We start from the raw sequence: 6000 nt of genomic DNA on the forward strand, positions 1-6000 counted from the left end.
TCTCACCAACAGTCACAGTCTCACAATCACAGCAGTCACAGTCTCACCAACACAGTCTCAACAGTCACTCACCAACAGTCACAGTCTCACCAACAGTCACAGTCTCACCCAACACACAACCAGTCACAATCTCACCAACAGTCACAGTCTCACCAACAGTCACAGTCAGTCACACTCACCACAGTCACAGTCTCACCAACAGTCACAGTCTCACCAACAGTCACAATCACAGTCTCAGTCAGTCTCACCACAGTCACAGTCTCACCCAACAGTCACCAACACAGTCTCACCAACAGTCACAGTCTCAGTCACAGTCTCACCAACAGTCACAGTCTCACCAACAGTCACAGTCTCACCAACAATCACAGTCTCACCAACAATCACTGTCTCACCAACAGTCACAGTCTCACCAACAGTCACAGTCTCACCAACAATCACAGTCTCACCAACAGTCACAGTATCACCAACAGTCACGGTCTCACCAACAATCACAGTCTCACCAACAATCACAGTCTCACCAACAATCACAGTCTCACCAACAATCATAGTCTCACCAACAATCACAGTCACCAGCAATCACAGTCTCACCAACAATCACAGTCTCACCAACAATCACAGTCTCACCAACAATCACAGTCTCACCAACAGTCACAGTCTCACCAACAGTCACAGTCTCACCAACAGTCACAGTCTCACCAACAGTCACAGTCTCACCAACAATCACAGTCTCACCAACAGTCACAGTCTCACCAACAGTCACAGTCTCACCAACAATCACAGTCTCACCAACAATCACAGTCTCACCAACAATCACAGTCTCACCAACAATCACAGTCTCACCAACAATCACAGTCTCACCAACAGTCACAGTCTCACCAACAGTCACAGTCTCACCAGTCATAGTCTCACCAACAATCACAGTCTCACCAACAATCACAGTCTCAGTCACAGTCTCACCAACAGTCACAGTCTCACCAACAGTCACAGTCTCACCAAGAGTCATAGTCTCACCAACAATCATAGTCTCACCAACAATCATAGTCTCACCAACAATCACAGTCTCACCAAGAGTCACAGTCTCACCAACAATCACAGTCTCACCAACAATCACAGTCTCACCAACAATCACAGTCTCAGTCACCAGTCACAGTCTCACCAACAATCATAGTCTCACCAACAATCACAGTCTCACCAAGAGTCACAGTCTCACCAACAATCACAGTCTCACCAACAATCACAGTCTCACCAACAATCACAGTCTCACCAACAATCACAGTCTCACCAACAATCACAGTCTCACCAACAATCACAGTCTCACCAACAGTTATCTCCTTCACTTGCGATCATTCGCTCAAGTACTTTAATTCTCTGTTATTTCTGACTTCTTGTCCTTATCTCTCTCCATTAATTCTCTCATTCTCTCTCAGCCTTTTCCCTTATTTTCTTTCATTCTCCTTGTTTCTTATCTCTGTCTGTCTGTCTGTCTCTCTGTCTCTCTCTCTGTCTCTCCGTCTGTCTGTGTCTCTGTCTGTCTGTCTCTCTCTGTCTCTCTGTCTGTCTGTGTCTCTGTCTGTCTGTCTGTCTCTCTCTGTCTCTATCTCTCTCTCTCTCTCTCTCTCTCTCTCTCTCTCTCTCTCTCTCTCTCTCTCTCTCTCTCTCTCTCTCTCTGTCTTTCTCCCGTTTCCCCTGACCCTTCATCTCTCGTAATTTCCCCTCCCTCATCCCCTTTCCTTTACCACTATTCAAGTACACTATTCCTACACACCCTCCCTTCCACCCCCCTCCATACCCTTCCCCTCTCTTCATACCTCCCTCCCTCCCCTCCATTCCCTCCAGTCCTTCCTTCCTTCTCTCAATTCCTCTCTCCCTCCCTCCCTCCCTCCCTCCCTCCCTCCCTCCCTCTCTCCCTCCCTCCCTCCCTCCCTCCCTCCTCCTCCACTACAATCACCCAGGACTGGCACAGTCTCCCCAGATCAACTCGGTGTATGCTAGAATGAGATGGAGGAAGAAGATGGGAGGGAGGAAGTGATGGAAGAAGTCAGGAAGAGAGATGGATAAAACAGAGATGAAGAGAGAAATGCAGATTGAGAGAGGAAGAGAAAGAGATTGCGGGATGAAGACAGATGGAGGGAGGGAGAGATGGTTGGAGGGAGAGATGGAGGGAGAAAGTGATGGAAGAAACATCATTTTGTGAACCATTAACATTTCTCTTATGTGTCTTCCAACATAGCAACGCTCACTATGTGGCAACCAACATAGTAACGCTCACTATGTGGCTACCAACATAGCAACGCTCACTATGTGGCAACCAACATAGCAACGCTCACTAAGTAGCTACCAACACAGCAACGCTCACTAAGTAGCTACCAACATAGCAACGCTCACTAAGTAGCTACCAACACAGCAACGCTCACTAAGTAGCTACCAACATAGCAACGCTCACTATGTGGCTACCAACACAGCAACACTCACTATGTGGCTACCAACATAGCAACGTTCACTATGTGGCTAACAACATAGTAACGCTCACTATGTGGCTAACAACACAGCAACGTTCACTATGTGGCTAACAACACAGCAACGTTCACTATGTGGCTACCAACATAGCAACGCTCACTATGTGGCTACCAACATAGCAACGCTCACTCTGTGGCTACCAACATAGCAACGCTCACTATGTGGCTACTAATATAGCAACGTTCACTATGTGGCTACCAACATAGCAACGCTCACTATATGGCTACCAACATAGCAACGCTCATTATGTGGCTACCAACATAGCAACGCTCACTATGTGGCTACCAACATAGCAACGCTCACTATGTGGCTACCAACATAGCAACGCTCACTATGTGGCTAACAACACAGCAACGTTCACTATGTGGCTACCAACATAGCAACGCTCACTATGTGGCTACCAACATAGCAACGCTCACTATGTGGCTACCAACATAGCAACGTTCACTATGTGGCTAACAACACAGCAACGTTCACTATGTGGCTACCAACATAGTAACGTTCACTATGCGGCTACCAACACAGCAACGTTCACTATGTGGCTACCAACACAGTAACGTTCACTATGTGGCTACCAACACAACAACGTTCACTATGTGGCTACCAACATAGTAACGTTCACTATGTGGCTACCAACACAGCAACGTTCACTATGTGGCTGCCAACATAGCAACGTTCACTATGTGGCTTCCAACACAGCAACGTTCGCTATGTGGTTACCAACATAGCAACGTTCACTATGTGGTTACCAACATAGTAACGTTCACTATGTGGCTACCAACACAGCAACGCTCACTCAAAAATGTGCCACTCTTCGGTCCTCCAGAAGCAGTGTTAAAACATCGACTGCCCTGCATACCATCTAAAAGGGACCAGGACGCACAGACCCCACAAGACAAACAATAGTAGCTACGACAACCCAACTCCAGGTGATTTTTTAGTGGCAGGAAACGGAAAAAGAAAATGGAAGGAAATAACAAAAATAGTCCACCACCTTGGAGCCTTGTTGGACTGGAGGCGCAGCCAGTGGCCACACATGGCCCTCCAGAATTACAACTACTGATGCCATTAACAAAATCCCTCAACAAACACAGAATACAACCTCGTTCATATTTGCTAATATACAGGGCCTTAAGCCATCCACCAACAACAAAATACCTTTTATCAGTGGACTTCTAGAGGAGTCTAATGCAATGTTTGCAGCCTTCACAGAGACTCACACAAAAGATCACTTTGACAGTGAAATATGGATAAGTGGTTACAACCTTTTTAGATGCGACAGAATGAACAGGCAACAAGGGGGCGTTGGCCTGTATGTCAAAGAGTCCCTCATCTGCACAGAGTTGCTGAGCACCACAAATGAGGTAGTTGAAGTTCTATCGAGTATGAAGTTCGATCGAGAACCAAAACCTAGTCACCGTGATTGTATATAAGCCACCAGATGCAACCTCCCAACAGTTCAAGGAACAGCTACTGAAATTTGATTACTGTCTGGAAAAGCTTCCAGCTCCATCCCCAAACATCTTACTGCTTGGTGATTTCAACCTAAGGCATACAAAATGGAAGAATGTAGCAAATAATGTTATAGCTGAAACAATCCCTGAAGGTAGCGCAGATGAAAGGTCACACACACATGAGCTACTAAGTTTCTGCGAAAAACGCACCTTAAGCCAGCAGATGGTGGAGCCAACAAGACTAGAAAACACACTTGATCTTATCTTCACAAATAATGAGGACCTGATAAGAGACATAAGAATATAAAAAACAACTAATTCGGATCACAACCTAATCGAAGTCCAGACGTACATGCCCTATAGGGGTCCTGATCAGCAGAATGCATGTACCTGTGAAGGTGTCTTCACAAAATACAACTTCAACAACAAGAACATCAACTGGGACCAGGTAAACCATGTCCTAAATGAAACATGTTGGGAAGATATCTTAAATGACATGGATCCAAACCAGTGCCTTGAAAGGATCAACTTCCTGGCAGCTGAAGCATGTTCTAGGCATATTCCCCTAAGAAAGAAGAAGAGCAGAAGTAAACTGGAGAGAGAAAGACGCTCCCTCTACAGAAGACGACGAAGAGTCACTGAGGTCCTCAGGAGTGCTGGAATATCTGATACACGAAAGGAGGCGCTGACCAGGGAAGTGGAAACTATCAAACCTAAGTTAAATGACTCTTACAGGAACCAGGAGAGACAGGAGGAACTTAAAGCTATTAGCGAAATTGAAAGAAATTCGAAATATTTCTTTTCATATGCCAAAAACAAGGCAAATACCACATCTAGTACCGGGCCCTTACTCAGAAAGGATGGGACTTACACAGACGACAACAAGGAAATGAGTGAAATATTGAAATCCCAGTACGACTCTGTGTTTAGTGAACCACTAATCAGTCTGAGGATCGACGACCCAAATGATTTCTTCATGAATGAGCCTCAAAACTCCATAAATGTATGCCAGATTTCCGACATTACCCTAACTCCGATAGATTTCGAAAAAACCATTGACAACATGCCCATGCATTCAGCCCCGGGCCCAGACTCGTAGAACTCTGTTTTCATTAAGAACTGCAAGAAACCCCACTCGCATGCCCTAAGTACATTATGAAGGAGGAGCTTGGACATGGGTGAAATTCCACAGTCACTTAAAACAACGGATATAGCCCCACTCCACAAAGGTGGCAGCAAAGCATTAGCTAAGAACTATAGACCAATAGCTCTGACGTCCCACATCATAAAAATCTTTGAAAGAGTGCTAAGAAGCAGGATTGCAAATCACCTGGATTCCCAAAATCTGCACAATCTAGGGCAACATGGGTTCAGGGCAGGTCGCTCCTGCCTCTCACAACTACTGGATCATTATGATATGGCCTTGGATGCACTGGAAGAAAATCAGAATGCAGATGTAATATACACAGACTTTGCAAAAGCATTTGACAAATGCGATCATGGCGTAATAGCCCATGAAATACGTGCTAAAGGAATAACTGGGAAAGTAGGGAGATGGATCTTCAACTTCCTAACAAATCGAACACAAAGAGTAGTGGTCAACAGAGTTAAATCGGAGGCTGCCATAGTGAAGAGCTCTGTTCCACAAGGCACAGTACTCGCCCCCATCTTATTCCTCATCCTCATATCAGACATAGACAGAGATATACATCACAGCACCGTATCATCCTTTGCGGATGATACTAGGATCTGCATGAGGCTGTCATCTGCTGAGGACGCGGTTAACTTCCAAGAAGATATAAACAAAGTTTTCCAGTGGGCAACGGTAAACAATATGATGTTCAATGAGGACAAATTCCAACTACTCCGTTATGGAAAACTGGAGGAGATAATAACTAGAACAGAGTATACTACAGACTCTGGCCATACAATAGAGCGGAAAAATAGGGAGTAGTAATGTCTGAGGATCTCACTTTCAAGGATCACAACAGTGCCACGATCGCACGTGCAAAGAAAATGACAGGATGGA

The sequence above is a fragment of the Cherax quadricarinatus genome, chromosome 9, assembly GCF_038502225.1.
Source record: "Cherax quadricarinatus isolate ZL_2023a chromosome 9, ASM3850222v1, whole genome shotgun sequence".
NCBI classification, from domain to species: domain Eukaryota; kingdom Metazoa; phylum Arthropoda; class Malacostraca; order Decapoda; family Parastacidae; genus Cherax; species Cherax quadricarinatus.